This window comes from Vipera berus, assembly GCF_964194415.1.
Source record: "Vipera berus genome assembly, chromosome: 4".
Lineage (NCBI taxonomy): Eukaryota > Metazoa > Chordata > Lepidosauria > Squamata > Viperidae > Vipera > Vipera berus.
This window is the reverse complement of record NC_138206.1, coordinates 5,142,940-5,165,221: the sequence shown is the minus strand read 5'-3', so window position 1 is coordinate 5,165,221 and position 22,282 is coordinate 5,142,940. Positions and strand designations below refer to the sequence as shown.

General features: G+C 44.4%; 1 protein-coding gene across 1 annotated transcript in view; it reads left to right on the top strand.

Moving 5' to 3' along the window:
* Positions 1-17,279: 17,279 nt before the first annotated feature.
* The window catches only part of PAK1 (p21 (RAC1) activated kinase 1), an 83,331-nt gene continuing 78,328 nt past the window's right edge, over positions 17,280-22,282 (top strand). Inside the window, exon 1 of the mRNA XM_081327831.1 lies at positions 17,280-17,368. The gene's annotated coding sequence lies outside the window, so the exon portion shown is untranslated. The remainder of the gene's footprint in view (positions 17,369-22,282) is intronic.

Below are 22,282 nucleotides of genomic sequence, written 5' to 3'. Positions count from 1 at the left end.
GTGTTAAATCACACTTGAAGTGACTCATGGGTGAGACAAACTCTGCACGGAGAGCTTTCTGGGCAAGGAGGAGCAGTGAGCAAAAGGGAAAAGAAGAAGCAACAAAAGATGTTGTAGACTCTCCATTGTCTGGCTGGGCTGGCCCAGAGGAGCAGTTGTCAAGGCTTGGATGGGAGACCACCAGGAGAAGCAAAGAGCACAGGGAAGAAAAGTCGGGAAAACATTTTCTTTGCGCAGAACTCAACCCAACCCAAGCGATGGAGGCAGAATAACATAGGATAATATCATTTTAATTTGCACAAATATGAGCTGCCACTGCTGTGGCTACTGCCTGTAGATGGCCTTGGGCTAGGGCTGAAACAGGAAATCAGATTCGTCCCGTGTCTGGGACTAAGCAAGTGTATTCTGAATGCTTAACAAACATTTAACACATATCTCCCTTGCTTCTCAGCTAACAAAGAGAGAGAGAGAGAGCCTGTGGCCTAGGGGTTAAAACAACTGCTTAAGACGCAGTCGGCCCAGGTTCGAATCTCAGAAGGGTATGGCTGACTGATGAGAACAAATAAGTTCGGTCTCCCTTTATTCTTTGTTAGCAAGCCAAAGAATTTACACAAATATGAGCTGCCACTGCTGTGGCTACTGCCTGTGGATGGCCTGGCTAAAACAGGAAATAAGATTTGTCCCATGTCTGGGACTAAGCAAGTGTATTCTGAATGCTTAACAAACATTTAGCACACACACACACAGACACAGACACACACACACAGACACACACACACACACACAGACACACACACACATACATTATATACATTATTATCATCTCATCCTGTACTAGGCACAGCGCACTACAGGTTGTCCTCCATTTACAACAGTTCATTTAGTGGCTGTTTGAAGTTACAACAGCCCGGGGAAAAAGCAAGTTATGACCATTTTCCACACTTACGACCATTGCAGCATTCCCGCGGTGGTGTGATTTACATTCAGATGCTTGACAACCGGCTCATATTTACAACGGTCACAGTGTGTCCCTGGGGTCACGTGATCCCCTTTTGCGACCTTCTGACAAGCAAAATCATTGGGGGGGAACCAGTTTCACTTAACAACCGTGTGGCTAACTTAACCACTGCAGCAATTCGCTTAAGCACTGTGGCCAGAAAAGTCGTAAGATGAGGCAAAACTCGCTTAACAAACGTCTCATTTAACAACAGACATTTTGAGGCTCCGTTGTGGCTGTAAGGCGAGCATTTGCCTGTAATACTCAAAGGCTTTTTAAGATAGTGACAGAACAAAGAAGACGCTTTGCTGGACGTATGTTCGAGACCTGTGAAGTATGCTTAGGCAGGCAGTTTGAGTTCAATCGTTGTAAGTCGAGGACTTCCGATAGAAACATACTTCGCAGTTCACAATCTGCAGCTGGAGTCTCCTTATCCTTCCTTTTAAGACTGAGATCTTCCAGATTTTCTTCGACCGTCCTCTTTTTCTCTGACCATCGGGTGGAATCCAGTGGATTGCGATCTTTCCTGGACGTGGGTCACTCATGAGGAGCAGAACCGAGGCAAGAAACGATGTAAAATGGGGCAAAACTCGCCTACTGACTGTCTTCCTTAGCAACAAAAAAGTCAAGGTGGAAAGTTGAAGACTACCTGTATTGAGGGGGGGGAAAAAGGGTTTGAAAATCAGGTCGGACAACCGAGTGATCCGTTTTACGACCTTCACCAGTTACGACCGTGATGGGCGTGGTCTGTTATGGTCATACCTTGACCTGGGCTTTGGAGTCAAAGCTCCGAATGCTGGATGGAGGGCAGCTGGGTTAGAAAAAGGGGACCACTTTATGCAGGGCTGTGTGTGTGTGTGTGTGGGGGGGTGTTATGGGGGTCCCTGCTCGGCTGCTGTGACCCACCGGGCTGCACTGGGTGGGTCTTTGACCTGGTCCAGCGCCAGGACAAGCCTTATATCCAAAAGGCAACTGGAGTTTCTTGTTTTTCCTTTGAACACGTTTCGCTTCTCATCCCAAGAAGCTTCTTCAGGTTCTGACTGGATGGTAGGGAATGGAAGGATTTATACTCCTTGCAGACAGCTGGTCATTTGCATCCTTTTAGAGATTCGTTGAGGCCACTTGGAGGTTTATCTGTGTCCTCAGGGTCACCTGAGTGGTGCAAATGGGGGTGGGGCCTTCTTGGAAGTGCGGAAAGGACTGTGTGGTAGACTGGAGATAGATAGATAGATAGATAGATAGATAGATAGATAGATAGATAGATAGATAGGTAGGTAGGTAGGTAGGTAGGTAGGTAGGTAGGTAGATAGATAGATAGATAGAAGATAGGTAGGTAGATAGATAGAAGATAGAGAAGATAGATAGTAGATGATAGATAGATAGATAGATAGATAGATAGATAGATAGATAGATAGATAGATAGATAGATAGATACATACATACATACATACATACATACATACATAGAAGATAGATAGATAGATAGAAAATAGATAGAAGATAGGTAGGTAGGTAGGTAGATAGAAGATAGAGAAGATAAATAGAAAATAGATAGATAGATAGATAGATAGATAGATAGATAGATAGATAGATAGAAGATAGGAAGGTAGGTAGGTAGATCACCCATTTGCACTATTCAGGTGACCCTAAGGACACAGATAAACCTCCAGGTGGGCTCAAGGACTCTCTAAAACAGGGGTATCAAACTGCCGGCCCGCGGGCCGTTTGCATCCTACGGAGGCCGCGCCCACCTCAGCTCCAGCAATGCAAAAAAAGTCACAATAGGTGACACGGCGAGTTTGACACCTGTGCTCTCAAAGAAGGCAAATGACCAGCCGTCTGTGAGGAGTATAAATCCTTCCCTTCCCCACCATCCAGTCAGAGCCGAAGAAGCTTCTCGGAGGAGAAGCGAAGTATCTTCAAAGAAAAAAAAAAAAAATATCCAGTTGCCTCTTGAAAGAAAAAAAAAAGCACCTTTGGGACAATTCCTGACCTGGATGACGCACAATCTCCACAGATACTAATCTACTTGCATTTACAGGCTTTTGAACAAGCCTTATAGGGGCAAAACCCCCTCCCCCCCTTCTGTCCCTCTCACCAAGTAACCGGAAAAACATGATCTCATTGTTTTGATTATTCATGACCGTGTGGACTCATCCGTGCAGGTTTTTTGGCAGCCACAAAGAAGGGGCTTGCCAATGTTTTTTCGCAACTCTTTTGTAGGTCCCAATTTGGCCTACCGTTCAGGCTCTTCCCCCAAACAAGCATTGGTAAGCACAGCTACAGGTGGTCCTCGAGATATGACAAGCTCTGTTATGGCTGTATCTTGAGGATTATCTGTAACTACCATAGAATTGACTCTACTTGGCTTCTGGGCCAGAATTGAGTTCCCCTAGGACAGGAGTGGGGAACTGTTGCCCTTTAATGACTTGGGGACTTCAACTCCCATGCTGGCTGAGGAATTCTGGGAGTTGAAGTCCACAAGTCATGAAGAGGCCATAGTTCCCCCATGCTGGCTGAGGAATTCTGGGAGTTGAAGTCGACAAGTCATGAAGAGGCCATAGTTCCCCCATGCTGGCTGAGGAATTCTGGGAGTTGAAGTCCACAAGTCATGAAGGGGCCATAGTTCCCCCCATGCTGGCTGAAGAATTCTGGGAGTTGAAGTCCACAAGTCACGAAGGGGCCATAGTTCCCCCATGCTCACTCAGGAATTCTGGGAGTTGAAGTCCACAAGTCATGAAGGGTCCATAGTTCCCCCATGCTAGCTCAGGAATTCTGGGAGTTGAAGTCCACAAGTCATGAAGGAGCCGTAGTTCCCCCATGCTCACTCAGGAATTCTGGGAGTTGAAGTCCACAAGTCATGAAGGGGCCATAGTTCCCCCATGCTGGCTGAGGAATTCTGGGAGTTGAGGTCCACAAATCATAAAGGTGCCATAGTTCCCCCATGCTGGCTCAGGAATTCTGGGAGTTGAAGTCCACAAGTCATGAAGGGGCCATAGTTCCCCCATGCTGGCTCAGGAATTCTGGGAGTTGAAGTCTGTAAATCATAAAGGGGCCATAATTCCCCATCTCTGCACTAGAATTTCAACTCAAAAAGGATGGTGTTTACTTTCCTGGTCTCTGTTTCATGACTCTTTAGAACAGTGTTTCTCAGCCTGGGCAACTTTTAAGAGGTGTAGACTTTAACTTCCAGAATTCCCTTAGGCAACATGTGTGGACTTCAGCTCCCAGAATTCCCCTAACCAGAATGCTGGCTGAGGAATTCTGGGAGTTGAAGTCCATATTTCTTCAAGTTGCGAAAGTTGAGAAACTGGCTTACTAAATAAGGGCTGAGCAAACAAATTTCTTTAGCAACCATTCAAAGATAACAGCACTGAAGAAAGTGACTTATCACCAGTCCTCGTACATACGACCGCCACAACATTCCTATTGCCACATGAACAGAATTGTGGCGGTTGGAAACTGGCATGAATTTATGGCAATTGCAGCTTCCCAGGGTCATGTGGTCACCATGTGCGATCTTCCCATCCAACTTTCAATAAGCAATCAATGGGGAAAGCTAGATTCACTTAACAACCGTGTGGTTCACTTAACAACTGTGGCAAAACGAGATCAAATGCTAAGCACATTGATTTGTGCTTCTTAGATTGTAAGCCGCCCTGAGTCTTCGGAGAAGGGCGGGATATAAATGGGATTAAAAAAAATGCAACTCATTTCACGACTCTCATTTTAGCAACAGAAATTCAGGTCCCCGTTGAGGTCATAAGTTGAGGACTTAGCGTAAATTACTCCTGTTTCATGTCACAGATAATGTTTGCTAGAAACAAAACCTTCAGGCTGCCTGTTTTTCTGTCTGATCTACGGACGCTTCATGACCAAACTAGGTAACATCATCAGTGCTAGAAGGGAGTGGGGTTTGCGGTGTGGAGGATGGAGGAGGAGGAGGAGGAGGAGGAGGAGGACTTTGGAGTCCTTGGTGCTTTCTGAGCTTATTTTCTTGCAGACGTTTCATGACCAAACTAGGTAACATCATCGGTGCTAGAAGGGAGTGGGGTTTGCGGTGTGGAGGATGGAGGAGGAGGAGGAGGACTTTGGAGTCCTTGGTGCTTTCTGAGCTTATTTTCTTGCAGACGTTTCATGACCAAACTAGGTAACATCATCGGTGCTAGAAGGGAGTGGGGTTTGCGGTGTGGAGGATGGAGGAGGAGGAGGAGGACTTTGGAGTCCTTGGTGCTTTCTGAGCTTATTTTCTTGCAGACGTTTCATGACCAAACTAGGTAACATCATCGGTGCTAGAAGGGAGTGGGGTTTGCGGTGTGGAGGATGGAGGAGGAGGAGGAGGAGGAGGACTTTGGAGTCTTTGGTGCTTTCTGAGCTTATTTTCTTGCAGACGTTTCATGACCAAACTAGGTAACATCATCAGTGCTAGAAAGGAGTGGGGTTTGCGGTGTGGAAGATGGAGGAGGAGGAATGGAGGGCCTATGTCATCTCTGGTGCTCTCTGAGCTTATTTTCTTGCACACGTTTTATGATCAAACTAGGTAATATCATCAGTGCCACAAGGGAAAGGGGTTTATGGTGTAGAGGATGGAGGAGGAGGGGGAGGAGGAGGAGGAGGACTGTGGGGTCCTTGGTGCTCTCTGAGCTTTGTGGTTTTCTTGCAGACGTTTCATGACCCAACTAGGTAACCTCATCAGTGGACTTCTACCATTTGAGCCCCAGAGCATGAACAATGGTGATGCTCTAGAGCACGGGTGTCAAACTTGCCGTGCCCCATGACCTGTCGCGATGTGTCATGACTTTTTTCGCATTTTTCGCAGTTTGACACCCCTGTGTTTGAGGGCCCCACTTTACACCAATGGACAGAGAGCAGATGGTTTTAATTTCCCCAGCTCCCTGGAAGTGAAACACAGTCTGTTAGAGATCTGGTCTGTTCCTGAGCTGTAGTTACCCATCCGTTGAATCCCTTCTGGTGAGTCATCAGTGCCTAAAGAGGACCAGGAAGTAAACTCGTAAACTCAGCCCCTTGGTGTTTCTCACTGCTGAGCTGCAGATGGCTTGGCCTGGAAGCAGGTGCAGTTCAAAGCCAGGCTTGCCAAGATCAAACCAAGGTTTATTTTGTTTAGTCCTGCATTTTGTTTATCACTAAGGCCAACCAGAGGTCTGGAGAGTGCTCACAAGTAAAATACTGAGATATGCCCCTTATATCAAGGGGTTGGACTAGATGACCTCTAAGGTCCCTTCCAACTTGATTATTTTGTTGTTGTTATTATAATGTATGTTACAGATAGTCCTCGACTTCCAACTATTTGTTTAGAGACCTTTTGAAGTTAAAACAGCTCTAAAAAAAGTGACTTACAATTGGTCCTCACACTTGTGACCGTTGCTCTGTCACCATACTCACACGCTCCAAGTTTGGGCACTTGACAATTGGCAGGTGTTTTATGACGGACGCCGCATCCTGGGGTCAGGGGATCACCATCTGGGACTAGCCTAACCAGCTTCTGACAAGCAAAATCGATGGGGGAAGCCAGATTTGCTTAACACCTATGTGATTCACTTAATAACCGCACCAAAAAGGTCGTAAAATAAGGCACAATCACTTAACAACACCCCCCCGCTTAACAATGGAATTTCCAGTCCCAATTATAGTTGTAAGTTGACAGTCAGAAATAGATGTCACGATAGATAGATAGATAGATAGATAGATAGATAGATAGATAGATAGATAGATAGATAGATAGATAGGTAGATAGAGATTATATAGAGATATATATGGTACAGAGAGAGAGAGAGATGGTCATATACCGTATATAGATGAGATAGATAGATAGATAGATTAAATAAAGATATATTTTTTATTTATTTTATTTTATTTTAATTCCATTTGTATCCCGCCCTTCTCCGAAGACTCAGGGCAGCTTACAAGCTTAGCAGTAGCCTTCATTCTATGTATATGCCTGCTTATTAGGGCTTTCATACACCCCCCCAAGCGGCATTATTACAAAGTCAGCTTAATTGCCCCCAACAATCTGGGTCCTCATTTTACCTACCTCGGAAGGATGGAAGGCTGAGTCAACCTTGAGCCTGGTGGGATGCGAACCTGCACTAATTGCAGAGAGAAAAAGATGGTTATATACGGTAGATAGATGATGATAGATAAATAGATTATATAGAGATAGAAATAGATTATATATATATATATATATATATATATATATATATATATATATATATATATATATATATATATATATATATATATATATATATATATATATATGTGTGTGTGTGTGTGTGTGTGTGTGTGTGTGTGTGTGTGTGTGTGTGTGTGTGTGTGTGTGTGTGTGTGTGTGTGTGTGTGTATGTATGTATGTATACACATGAGAGAGAGAGAGAGAGAGAGAGAGGTTCATTTTCCTTTTGTAAGAGGCCTGTGCTGGTTCTACAAAATGTTTTACAAATGCATTATGAACCTTTTATTTTATTTAGAACAAAGGCATATTTTCAACAGACCGACCATCTCTGAATGGGCAGATAAGTAACAGGGCCAGACAACCGACTCCTCCTCATTTCTGACTACCGTAAACTAAAAATCACCATGTCCCCTTCTACAAAAACCTGCTCCTGAAATTCCAAAGCCCCCCATTCCCAGTGGTTCTTTCGCATCCCCCCAGGCGGGCGAAGAGGAGCTAAACAAAGCGAGGACCCTCCCCTCTCCCGGTCCCCCCCCCCCCCCCCCGCAAATTAGCAAGGAAAACTGTCAGAAGCCATGAATTGTTGGCGGGGCTGATTAATCAACATTCTCAGTGGGGGGTGAGGACAGTGGCCTCCCCCCACCACAGTTCTCCTCCCCCCCTGACCTGGGGGGGCCTGATTTTCCAGGTTGTCAGAAGATGTTAGGTCACAAAATGGGAGGAAGGGAACTGGAAGGTTCCAGAAAGAAGGCGTCCGCCAACAGACCTCCAGAATGCTCCTTTCCTTCTGATTTTCTTCCCAAGAAAGCCGTCCAAGATCAGTCCCAAGCATGGGCTGAAGACGATCAGAGCTGATGCTATGATACCCTTACTCAGTCCTTAAAGCCCCGGGACAATGGGCTTTCAATTAAAACAATAGTAGCTCAATGTGCATAAATAAAGTTGCATTTACCAAGAAATATTATTAAGGCACCAGGGCAATTGCATTTACCAAGAAATATTATTAAGGCACCAGGGCACTGGGCTTTCAATTAAAACCATAGTAGCTCAATGTGCATAAATAAAGTTGTATTTACCAAGAAATATTATTAAGGCACCAGGGCAATTGCATTTACCAAGAAATATTATTAAGGCACCAGGGCACTGGGCTTTCAATTAAAACCATAGTAGCTCAATGTGCATAAATAAAGTTGCATTTACCAAGAAATATTATTAAGGCACCAGGGCAATTGCATTTACCAAGAAATATTATTAAGGCACCAGGGCACTGGGCTTTCAATTAAAACAATAGTAGCTCAATGTGCATAAATAAAGTTGCATTTACCAAGAAATATTATTAAGGCACCAGGGCAATTGCATTTACCAAGAAATATTATTAAGGCACCAGGGCACTGGGCTTTCAATTAAAACCATAGTAGCTCAATGTGCATAAATAAAGTTGCATTTACCAAGAAATATTATTTGCCATCAGGGCAATTGCATTTACCAAGAAATATTATTAAGGCACCAGGGCACTGGGCTTTCAATTAAAACCATAGTAGCTCAATGTGCATAAATAAAGTTGCATTTACCAAGAAATATTATTAAGGCACCAGGGCAATTGCACCAGGGCAATTGCATTTACCAAGAAATATTATTAAGGCACCAGGGCAATTGCATTTACCAAGAAATATTATTAAGGCACCAGGGCACTGGGCTTTCAATTAAAACCATAGTAGCTCAGTGTGCATAAATAAAGTTGCATTTACCAAGAAATATTATTTGCCATCAGTGCAATTGCATTTACCAAGAAATATTATTAAGGCACCAGGGCACTGGGCTTTCGATTAAAACCATAGTAGCTCGATATGCATAAATAAAGTTGCATTTACCAAGAAATATTATTTGCCACCAGGGCAATTGCACCAGGGCAATTGCATTTACCAGGAAATATTATTAAGGCACCAGGGCACTGGGCTTTCAATTAAAACCATAGTAGCTCAATGTGCATAAATAAAGTTGCATTTACCAAGAAATATTATTTGCCATCAGGGCAATTGCATTTACCAAGAAATATTATTAAAGCACCAGGGCACTGGGCTTTCAATTAAAACCATAGTAGCTCAATGTGCATAAATAAAGTTGCATTTACCAAGAAATATTATTTGCCATCAGTGCAATTGCATTTACCAAGAAATATTATTAAGGCACCAGGGCACTGGGCTTTCAATTAAAACCATAGTAGCTCAATGTGCATAAATAAAGTTGCATTTACCAAGAAATATTATTTGCCATCAGGGCAATTGCATTTACCAAGAAATATTATTAAGGCACCAGGGCACTGGGCTTTCAATTAAAACCATAGTAGCTCAATGTGCATAAATAAAGTTGCATTTACCAAGAAATATTATTAAGGCACCAGGGCAATTGCACCAGGGCAATTGCATTTACCAAGAAATATTATTAAGGCACCAGGGCAATTGCATTTACCAAGAAATATTATTAAGGCACCAGGGCACTGGGCTTTCAATTAAAACCATAGTAGCTCAATGTGCATAAATAAAGTTGCATTTACCAAGAAATATTATTTGCCATCAGGGCAATTGCATTTACCAAGAAATATTATTAAGGCACCAGGGCACTGGGCTTTCAATTAAAACCATAGTAGCTCAATGTGCATAAATAAAGTTGCATTTACCAAGAAATATTATTAAGGCACCAGGGCAATTGCACCAGGGCAATTGCATTTACCAAGAAATATTATTAAGGCACCAGGGCAATTGCATTTACCAAGAAATATTATTAAGGCACCAGGGCACTGGGCTTTCAATTAAAACCATAGTAGCTCAGTGTGCATAAATAAAGTTGCATTTACCAAGAAATATTATTTGCCATCAGTGCAATTGCATTTACCAAGAAATATTATTAAGGCACCAGGGCACTGGGCTTTCGATTAAAACCATAGTAGCTCGATATGCATAAATAAAGTTGCATTTACCAAGAAATATTATTTGCCACCAGGGCAATTGCACCAGGGCAATTGCATTTACCAGGAAATATTATTAAGGCACCAGGGCACTGGGCTTTCAATTAAAACCATAGTAGCTCAATGTGCATAAATAAAGTTGCATTTACCAAGAAATATTATTTGCCATCAGGGCAATTGCATTTACCAAGAAATATTATTAAGGCACCAGGGCACTGGGCTTTCAATTAAAACCATAGTAGCTCAATGTGCATAAATAAAGTTGCATTTACCAAGAAATATTATTAAGGCACCAGGGCAATTGCACCAGGGCAATTGCATTTACCAAGAAATATTATTAAAGCACCAGGGCACTGGGCTTTCAATTAAAACCATAGTAGCTCAATGTGCATAAATAAAGTTGCATTTACCAAGAAATATTATTTGCCATCAGGGCAATTGCATTTACCAAGAAATATTATTAAAGCACCAGGGCACTGGGCTTTCAATTAAAACCATAGTAGCTCGATGTGCATAAATAAAGTTGCATTTACCAAGAAATATTATTTTTCTCCAACATAAGAGAGTATTGATAGCTGAGGGTTGAACTGTGGGCTTCTGAGTTCTTTCTGAGCTTGGTTGTTTTCTTGCAGAAGTTTCATGGCCCAACTAGGTAACATCATCAGTGCTAGAAGGGAGTGGGGATTGTGGATAGGAGGAGGAGGACAAAATGGAGAAGAAGAAGAGGAGGGGTAAGGGAAGAAGGAGAGAGAAAGAAGAAAGAAGGGAGGAAAAAGGGAGGACAAGAAAGGAAGGAGAAGAAGATGTGGAAGGGAAGAAGGAGAGAGGAAGAGAAGAGGATGAGGAGAAGGAGAAGAGGAAAAGAAGAAAAAAGGGAGGACAAGAAGGAGAAGGAGAGAGGAAGAGAAGAAAGAAGGGAGCAGAAGAGGAGAAGATAAAAGAAGGGAAAAGAGAGGGCAAGAAGGGAAGGAGAAGAAGAGGAGGAAGGGAAGAAGGAGAGAGGAAGAGAAGAAAGAAGGGAGCAGAAGAGGAGAAGATAAAAGAAGGGAAAAGAGGGCAAGAAGGGAAGGAGAAGAAGAGGAGGAAGGGAAGAAGGAGAGGAAAAGAAGGAAAAAAGGGAGGAGAGGAAGGAAGAAGGGGGAAGAAAAATGATCAGCCATAGAATCAAGAGAAGCAATTTGCAAATCTCTGTCTGTTCAGTGAACGGACATTCATTTAGAAGGTTGCAATTCAGAGCTATCAATTAACCAATTAAATGGACTATAAGTTAATGGTAATTAACAGGCTCTGATCATTTTTTTTATTTCTTTCTTAAAAGCGGATAAGGCTTCTGCATAAACAGAATTCTCCAATAAGGAAGTGGTTTTGCACCAGAAAATTGCAAGCAGCAAAGTTCAGGCAACCACCACGGTTATTTATTTATTTATTTAATTTATTTTATTACATTTATATACCGCCCTTTCCCGAAGGACTCAGGGCGGTTTACAGGGTAATTAAAAACCAAAATACAAAAGTTAAAAAACCAAGTTTAAAAAAAATTAAATTTATCCCTGTATAACTAAAACCCCAGTTAAAATAAAATTAATCCTCAGCCTGGGCCAGAGAGCTCGAAGAGCCAGGTCTTCAGGTCCCGGCGGAATGAACGGAGGTCGGGGGCAGTCCTCAGCTCCACTGGCAGCTGGTTCCAAAGGGCAGGCGCCCCCACTGAGAAGGCCCTATCCCTGGGTGTCGTCCGCCGGCAATCTCTTACCGGTGGCACCCTGAGAAGACCCTCCCTGTGGGAGCGCACTGGACAAAGGGAAATTGATGCCGGCAGCAGGTGTTCCCTCAGATATCCCAGACCCAAGCCATGTAGGGCTTTATAGGTCATCACCAGCACCTTGAATTTCACCCGGAGGGCAACCGGAAGCCAATGCAGCTCGCGGAGTAGAGGTGTTACATGGGAGTATCGGGAGACCCCCATCACAACTCTCGCGGCCGCATTCTGCACCAGCTGAAGCCTCCGAGTGGTCCTCAAGGACAGCCCCATGTAGAGAGCGTTGCAGTAGTCCAAACGGGAGGTCACGGGCGCATGAGTGACTGTGTGTAGGGCATCTCGGTCCAGATAGGGTCGCAACTGGCACACCAGGCGAACCTGGGCAAAAGCCCCCCTGGTCACGGCTCCTATATGGTCTTCAAAATTGAGTCGTGAATCGAGGAGGACGCCCAAGTTGCGAGCCCTATCAACGGGGGGTAACACCTCAACCCCCATCGTTAGAGATGGAATAGTCTGGTTGACCCGAGATGCCGATATGCACAGCCACTCAGTCTTGGCGGGATTGAGACGAAGCCTGTTTCTCCCCATCCAGACCTGGACCGCCTCCAGGCACCGGGACATCACGGCGAGGGCATCGCTGGGTTGGTTCGGGGTGGAAAGAAAAAGTTGGGTATCATCAGCGTACTGATGATACCCCACCCCGAAACCACGAATGATCTCACCCAGCGGCTTCATATAGATGTTGAACAGGAGGGGCGAGAGAACCGACCCCTGAGGAACTCCACAAATGAGAGGCCTCGGGGCGGATCTCTGCCCTCCCGCCAACACCGACTGCAAGCGGCCCAGGAGATAGGAGGAGAACCACCGTAAAACGGTGCCTCCCACTCCCAACCCCCTGAGACGCCGCAGTAGGATACCATGGTCGATGGTATCAAAAGCCGCTGAGAGATCTAATAGGACCAGGACAGAGGAGCAACCCCTGTCCCTAGCCCTCCAGAGATCATTCACCAGCGCGACCAATGCCGTCTCCGTGCTGTATCCAGGCCTGAAACCCGATTGGTACGGGTCCAGATAATCAGTTTCCTCCAGGAACAGAGGAAGCTGATGCGCCACCACACTCTCAACAACCTTCGCCAAAAAGCGAAGGTTGGAGACTGGACGATAGTTATTTAAAACAGCCGGGTCCAAGGCAGGCTTCTTGAGGAGGGGTCTCACCACCGCCTCCTTCAAGGCGGCAGGGAAGACACCCTCCTTCAAAGAAGCAGTTATTACTGCATGGAACCAGCCTCGTGTCCCCTCCCGGGCCGCATAAGCTAGCCAGGAGGTGCACGGATCCAACAAACAGGTGGTGGTGCTCAGCCTCCCCATGATCCTGTCCACATCATCAGGGGAAACAGGGTCGAACTCAGTCCAGATAACGTGCTCAAGACCGCCTGATTCCTCCACATCAGACTCTGCCCAGTCAGAGTCCAGACCGGTCCGGATCTGAGCGATTTTGTCTGCCAGATGATGACTAAACTCCTCGGCTCGTCCCCGCAAGGGATCCTCCCTCACCTCCTGATTAAGGAAACATCGGCAGGTGATCTTCAGCTTACGACCACAACTGAGCTCAAAGTTTCTGTTGCTGAGTGAGACAGTTGCTAAGTGAGTTTTGACCCATTTTACGAGCTTTCTTGCCGCAGTGGTTAAGGGAATCCCTGCAATTGTTAAGTCAGTAACACGGTTGTGAGGTGCGTCTGGCTTCCCCCCGTGGTCTTTGCTTGTCAGAAGGTGGGACCGTCACATATATGGACCGTCACATATATGAACCGTTTGCCAAGCGTCTGAATTTGGATCATGTGACCATGGGGATGCTGCAACGGTTGTAAGTGTGAAAAACGGCCATAAGTCACTTTTCTCAGCGCCCTTGTAAGTCTGAACAGTCACTAAATGACCTAGGAAGGAGAGAAGAAGGAAGCATGGAGAGAGGAAGGGAGGGAGGGAGAAGCAGGGAAGGAAAGGAGGGAGGGGGGAGGGGGAAGAGGAGGGAAGGAAGGAAGGAAGGAGGGAGAGAGGGAGGGAGGGAGGAGGGAAGGGAGGGAGAGATGAGAAGGAGAGAAGAAAAGGAAGGAAGGGTGGAGAGGGAGGGAGGGAGAAGGAAGGGAGGGAGGGGAGGAGGAAGAGGAGGGAAGGAAGGAAGGATGAGAGGAAGGAAGGAGGGAGGGAGGGAGGGAGGGAGGGAGGAGGAGGAAGAGAAGGAAGGATGGAAGGAAGGATGGAGAGAGGGAGGAAGGTTGAAGGAGGGAAGGGAGGAAAGGAGGGAGGGAGGAGAGAAGAAAAGAAGGAAGGAAGGAAGGGAGAAAGGGAGAGAGAAGGAGGGAAGGAAGGAAGGAAGGAAGGAGGGAAGGAAGGAAGGAAGGAAGGAAGGAAGGAAGGAAGGAAGGAAGGAAGGAAGGAAGGAATTTACAGGAACACGAATGCCTACTGATGCTTTAGGAAACATTTCCCAGCAATAAGGGTGATATTGCAACACAACCAATTATTCTGAGAACCGGTGGGATCTTCTTTATTGGAGATGCTGAAGCCCAGCTAGGCATTAATCTTGTCTGCTGGAGACTGTTTAATTTGGATTCTTCTAGCAAAAGGGTCACTGTGCTCATTAGCCTGATTATCTTGCTGTGATTCCCCTCTAGGAGTGAATGACTGACATGAGAATGTGAGATATATACATAGACACACACCTTTACGTACCATTCTTTGTCCATAACTAAAAGTCACAGATTTAATGCATAATATACACTCCAGGTGCGTAATCATCCAAATTTCACTTCTGGTTATTAATACACATAGTCTTATAATGGGGACTATTCACTTAACTGTGGGAAGAAAAATTCACTTAAAATCGTGGGAAGAAAAAATAACTTAATCCTAACCACACTTGTCTGAATTTTGCTGCTCTCAATCTTCTGTTGGAAAACCCACTTTCTTATTGGAGAATTCTGTTTATGCATTAGAATTACCCGCTTTGAAAAAAAAATCTGAGCCTGTTAATTACCATTAACTTCTCGTAGTCCGTTTAATTAGTTAATTGATAGTTCTGAATTCCAACCTTCTAACTGAATGTTCGTTCACTGAACATCTCCAGACAGAAGATTTGCAAATCGCTTCTCTTGACTCCATGCGGCTGATAATATATCATTCTAAAAATTGTGGGTTTGTGATACGGTAGTGCTGCAATAGCTACGGAATTACGGGGAAAAGAAATGGGAATTTGAAACAGTTAAAGATGTATTACTGGGTCACATCAAATCAGCTGTATATCTCTTGAGTGGGTTGAGGTATAAATAGTCCTTGACTTAAGGCCACAATTGACCCCCAATTTTCTGTGGTTAAGTGAGACATTTGCTAAGTGAGTTTTGCTCCATTTTACGACCTTTCTTGCCACAGTGGTGAAGTTAGCAACATGGCAGTTAAATGAATCTGGCTTCCATCATTGAATTTGCTTGTCACAAGGACACAGCAATGGTCATAAATATGAACCAGTTCCCAAGCATCCAAATTTTGATCACACGATCATAGGGATGCTGCAAAGGCCATCACTTTGAAAAACAGCCATAAATCACTTTTTCCCCCAGTGCTGTTGTAACTTTGAATGGTGACTAAAAGAATTGTTGTAAGTCAAGGACTACTCTTCTCTCCTCTCCTCCTCTCTTCTCTCTTCTTCTTTCCTGTTCTGTTCTGTTATTCTATTCTGTTCTGTTCTATTCTATTATTTTCTATTCTGTTTTGTTCTGCTTTATTCGCCTTTCCTTCTTCTCTTCTCCATCCTTCCTTTTTTTTATTCTATTCTATTCCGTTCCGTTTCGTTCCGTTCCATTCTATTCTATTCTATTCTATTCTTTCCTTATTTTCTATTCTATTCTCTATTCTATTCTATTCTATTTTTCATCCATTCTATTCTATTCTATTCTATTCCTATTCTATTCTATTCTATTCCTTATTTTCTATTCTATTCTCTATTCTATTCTATTTTTCATCTATTCTATTCTATTCTATTCTATTCTATTCTATTCTATTCTTTCCTTATTCTGTTCTATTCTATTCTAATTCTATTCATTCCTTATTTTCTATTCTATTCTATTCTATTCTATTCTATTCTATTCTATTCTATTCTATTCTATTCTATTCTATTCTATTCTATTCTATTCTATTCTTTCCTTATTCTGTTCTATTCTATTCTAATTCTATTCATTCCTTATTTTCTATTCTATTCTATTCTATTCTATTCTATTCTATTCTATTCTATTCTATTCTATTCTATTCTATTCTATTTTATTCTTTCCTTATTCTGTTCTATTCTATTCTAATTCTATTCATTCCTTATTTTCTATTCTATTCTATTCTATTCTATTCTATTCTATTCTATTCTATTCTATTCTATTCTATTCTATTCTATTCTATTCTATTCTATTCTATTCTATTCTATTCTATTCTTTCCTTATTCTGTTCTATTCTATTCTAATTCTATTCATTCCATATTTTCTATTCTATTCTATTCTATTCTATTCTATTCTATTCTATTCTATTCTATTCTATTCTATTCTATTCTATTCTATTCTATTCCTATTCTATTCTTCTATTCTATTCTATTCTATTCTATTCTATTCTATTCTATTCTATTCTATTCTATTCTATTCTCTATTCTATTCTATTCTATTCTATTCTATTCTATTCTATTCTATTCTATTCTATTCTCTATTCTATTCTATTCTATTTTTCATCTATTCTATTCTATTCTATTCTATTCTATTCTATTCTATTCTATTCTATTCTATTCTATTCTATTCTATTCTATTCTATTCTATTCTATTCTATTCTATTCTATTCTATTCTATTCCATTCCATTCCATTCTATTCTATTCTATTCTATTCTATTCCATCCCATCCCACCTGGCAACCAACCACAATCACGCCTTAAACTCCCCCCTCCTCCCTCCCCGCAGAGCGGCCTTCAGAGCTGAGAGACCCTAACCCTCGCCCCTCCCCTTCCTCCCCCTCCTCCCGCCCCTCCCTCCGGAAGGCGGGGAGGACTCCCCCTCCCCTTCCCTCCCCTTCCCTCCTCCCTCTGCCAAAGGCGTAGTATGGCAAGCCGGGGGGGGAAGCGGGGGGGCAGCCCGTGCAGGACATGCCCGGCAGCCAATGGGAGAGGCGGGGCTGAGCGGCCGAGGAGGCGGGCCTTGGCGCGCTCCGCGGGCGGGCCAAGGTAAGAGGCAGCCGGCCCGCCACTCGCCGCTTCGCCGCCTGGCTGGACGGACGTGCCCAGCGGAGGCGGAGGCGGCGGCGGCGGAGGAGGCGCGTCTGCTCGCCCGGCCGGCCGGGGCAAGAAGAAGACGACGAAGCGGAGGAAGAGGAGGAGGAGGAGGAGGGCTGGCCGCTTCGGGCACGGAGGAGGCTGGCAGCCCGGAGGTGGAGCCGGTGAGTCTGGCGGGCTGGGAAGCTCCGGGCAGCGAAGTTTCTCCCGGCTGGGAGGCGGCGGGCATCGGGGCTTCTTCGCTCCTCCTTGCTCCGGGGAGGATCGCCATGCCCAGCCCGGTGGGGCTCGCCTCCGGCCGGGCAGCAGCAGCAGCGGCAAGGGCGATCCCGGGGAAGGTGGGTGGGTGGGTGGATGGATGGATGGATGGATGGGCTGGTTCCTTCTTTTGGCCCCGCATCGCCGGGAACAATGCCCGGCCGGCCCTTCCCGGATGGCGCTGGGGCGTCCCTTCTTCCCCTTCCCAGCCGCGCGGCCCGGGCTCGTTCATTCATTCGGCGCTCCGCTAACAAAAGGCTCGCCGCCTTGCCCAGCCCGAGGCGAGACGGAGGCTGATCGGCTGGAGAGGGAAGCGCGCAGCCTCGCCTGCCCTGCCCAGCCCTGCCTTGCCTTGCCCTGCCCTTGGGGAGCGGTCCCTTCAGGTCCAGCCCCGAGGACCCACCCCCTCCCCCTCGAGCCTTGCAACTGTACGACGACCCTGCAAGGCAGGCCGGACCGAGAGAAACTCTCCAAAGGACCCCGGGCAGTTCTCTTCTGAGTCGGGCTGTGTGTGTGTCTGGTTGGGTGGTGGATTGTGCAGGAATCCCAGTCCAGAAATCCCTGAAGACTCGTTCTCTTTTAAGCCTTTTCACCAGGGGAATTAGAAGCCCAGGTGGGGGGGGGGGGGGCTGCACGGAGAAAACTAGGTTAGTTTTAACCAGGGCTTTTTTTTCCTCATAGAACGCTCAGAACGGAGTTCCGGCTCCTTTTTTTTGAATGGAACCTTGTAGGGTAGGCAAGGCGGGTTGTATGACATGTGTGAGTTCCGGCACCTTTTTCTTTTACAAAAAAAGCACTGGTTTTAACCATAGTTTTTTTTTTTTTTTTTGCTGGCCTGGGGGATTTCACTCTCTCTCTCTCTCTCTCTCTCTCACACACACACACACACACACACACACACCAACTCAGCCTGTTTGGTTAGTTGGTGGTGCAAAAGATTGTGTAATGTCTCCCCCCCCCTTGGAGAGAGCTGCCCTTCAAAGCTTAAATTTTTCCATCCTTGGCTGCCTTGGGGGCCAGCGTTGGAGAGCCAAAAAATGAAATTTTTGGAGTGAGGTGGGCAGCGTATAAATTAAATAACTGGATGAAATAAAGCAATTAGATTAAACAAAATCATGAAATTAAATGATTAAATTAAACTAAATAATCAGGCTAAATTAATAAATGGAAGTGCCGTGAGTTTTGGCTTTGGTTAAGCTTGTACCGTGGATAAGGCAAAAAAGTTATTCAGGTTTGCTCGAACGTATTTTAGCACATCTGGTCATCAGGCTGAATAAAAGCTTTGATCACTGTTGCTGGATGGTTAAAGCTTCCTGCACATGTGCATGGCCGGGATCATACATCATACTAATCTGGTTTGATAAACCATAGTTTCGGGTTAGCTACATGCAAGACAGTCCCCCACAAAACACATTTCCAAGCCATAGTGCTGAATGTAATAGTAGCCCTCCCCCCAAATAGTCTGTCTGACACTTTTGCCTGGTGGCTAAAATAGGTGTGTATTTCTCAAGCTAACCCAAATTTTGAAGAATTGCATTCCGTACAGGCAACTTTATGCTTTTTCCAGCACTCTGTGTTTTGTTTGGGAAATTTAAATTAAATTCCGAATATAGAATCCTGTAGTGTAGCTCTGGGACTGGTGATAGCGAAATAGTCCTATAACTGTTCCAGTGCTTGCGGAATGATAGATGCAAATAAGAAAGAAAGAAAGAAAGAAAGAAAGAAAGAAAGAAAGAGAAAGAAAGAAAGAAAGAAAGAAAGAAAGAAAGAAAGATATAAAGAGAAAGAAAGAGAGAGAAAAGAAAAAGAAAGAGAAGGAAAGAGATAGAAGGGGAAAAAAGAGAAAGGGAAAGAAAAAGAAAGAGAAAAAAAGAGAGAAAGGGAAAGAAAAGAAAAAGAGAAAGAAAAGAGAGAAAGAAAGAAGGAAAGAGAGAAGGGGAAAGAAAGAGAAAGAAAGAAAAAGAAAGAAAGAAAAATCTTCTGTAAAGAATCCCCCCGAACCTCTCCTCAGAAGAGCAGAGATCAATGGAAATTACAGTGTTTCTCAACCTCAGCAAGTTTTTCAAGACTGTGGACTTCAGCTCTCAGAATTCCCTGTGGAATTCTGGGAATTGAAGTCCACACATCTTCAACTTGCTGAGGTTGAGAAACACTGGTCTACTTCATCAGGTTGGGGGGGGACAGAGGTCAAAGGTCGATAGAGGCTATATCCCACTTGGACTTTAAACCTCTTTTTTTGTTGTTGTTGTTGCAAACTCATCTTACTTTAAGCCCAGAAAAGAGGCATCTTTCCGTCTAAGCCTAATTATGCCAAAGTTTACAGCATCTTCCCCCAATATTCTGATCCCATCAATGCAGCTAGTCCTTCACTTACAACAATTTGCTTAGTGATAGTTCGAAGTTGCCACAGCTTTGAAAAAAGTGACTTATGATCGTTTTTCACACTTATGCACAACATCCCCAGGGTTACGTGATCAAAGTTCGGATGGCTTGGTTAACTGACTCATATTTATGACGGTTGTAGTGTCCTGGGGAGTCATGCAATCACATGTTTGCAGCCTTCCGACAAGCAAAGTCAGTGGGGAAGCCAGATTCATTTAACAACCGTGTTACTAACTTAACAACTGCAGCAAGGACATTAAGTGAATCTGGCTTCCCCATTGGCTTTGCTTCTCAGAAGGTTGCAAAAGGGGATCTCATGGTCCCAGGTAACTGCAATCATCATCAGATTGCCGGCGGGTAACACCCAGGGGTAGGGCCTTCTCAGTGGGCGCGCCTGCCCTTTGGAACCAGCTGCCCGCGGAGCTTAGGACTGCCCCCGACCTCCGTTCATTCCGCCGGGACCTGAAGACCTGGCTCTTCGAGCTCTCTGGCCCAGGCTGAGAATTTTTTAATTTTTAATTTTAACTGGGTTTTTATTTTTTCTCAGGGTTTCATTTAATCTTTTTTAATTCGTTTTTAACTTTTGTATTGATTTTCTTTTAAATATCCTGTAAACCGCCCTGAGTCCTTCGGGAAAGGGCGGTATATAAATCTAAATCTAAATCAATCAATCAATCAATCAATCAATCAATAAATAAATAAATAACTATGAGTCAGTGGCCAACTATCTGAATTTTGATCATGTGACCATAGAGATGCACCATAGGTGGTGCAGAGAGTGGTGAGGACAGCAAAAAAGATTATTGGCAGTTCCCTCCCTTCAATACAGGACAGTGCATATAAGCGATGCTTGAGCAGGGTCCATAAGCTCGTCTGGGACACGGCACACCCTCTTCCCAACGTGTTTTGCCTGTTACCTTCTGGGAGGAAGCTAATTCATCTCTCACTCCTTTCCTTTTTCTATCTCTCTTTCCATCACCTTTTCCATCTCCACCTCCATCTTATCTCCCTCTCCACCATTCCACCTGCACCATGTTATCTCATTCTCCATCTCCATCTACTAGTAATCAACTAGCTCGGTCGCTCAACAGCGAGACGCAGGTGAAGCGGGCACAGCAGCGCCTGCATTTCCTGCGTCACATGAAAAAAGCACATCTTCCTTCCCTGCCCTCACCACTTTCCACAAAGGGACGATCGAGAGCAAACTGTGATATGGCATTACAGTCTGGTTTGGAAGCATCCCTGCTTTGGACAGGAAGGCGGTGCAGAGAGTGGTGAGGACAGTAAGAACAGATCATTGGTAGTTCCCTCCTTCCCATCCAGGACATAGCATATAAGCGATACTTGAGCAGGGTCTGCAGGATTGTCTGGGACACGACACCTCCTCTTCACGACCGGTTTTCCTGGTTCCCTTCCGGGAGGAGGTGGCTTCGTGGTCCAGATTAAGCCACAGCTTTGTTCCATACAGTATCAACCCTTGTGAACTCCCAAGCTTCCTCCTTCCGTTATGTAGTCAAGATGGTCAGTGATTAATATTTATATGTTACTTATAGGTAAGGGTTATGTATAGTATGTTTTAAATGTGTGTTATGTATGTGTACGCTTTGAGAACAAGCAACTATATTTCATTTTTCATGTGTGCCGTTGTGCCCTCAATAAAATAATGTCAATAAAAGTTATCTGTCTTATTTTTTTAAAATGCTGAGTGGAAGGAAAGCTTTGTGGAGTCTTTATAGTTCTCCCTGTTTTAAGTCATAGAAACAACATGGGTGGCTTTACAGTCTCTTCCAGATGTGCGGACTTCAACTCCCAGAATTCTTGGCCGCCCTCCCTTCTGTTCCTGCGGGAAGGGGCTTGTGTGAATTGTTGTAAAGTGTGGTTTGCCGCCGCCTGTTTTTAGGTGTTTGTTCCCTTCAGTCTGGGTTCCTGGTAGTCTCCTATTCAAATGCCAACAAAGACGGGCTTTGGCTCTCATCCGATTGGAGAAATTCAGCTTCCCTTCCTTCAAATTTCTCTGCAAATCCAAGGAAAATTTTGCAAATTTTGCCTTCTGAGACGTTTCCTTGTTTAAAACATGGTTTAGGATTCCTTGATGTGTTAGATTGATGTGAAGCAGTCTTCTAAATCAGGGGTGTCCAACCTTGGTGACTTTAAGACCTGTGGACTTCTACTCCCAGAATTCCCCTCCCTCCCTCCCTCCCTTCCATCCGTCCTTCCTTCCTTTCCTTTTGCCCAACCATCTCCATCCTTTCTTCCTTTCCTTCTGCCCAACCATCTTCTTTCTTTCTTTCTTTCTTTCTTTCTTTCTTTCTTTCTTTCTTTCTTTCTTTCTTTCTTTCTTTCTTTCTTTCTTTCTTTCTCTTTCTTTCTTCTCTTTTCTTTTCTTTTTTTTTTCTTTTCTTTTTTCTTTTCTTTTCTTTTCTTTTCTTTTCTTTTCT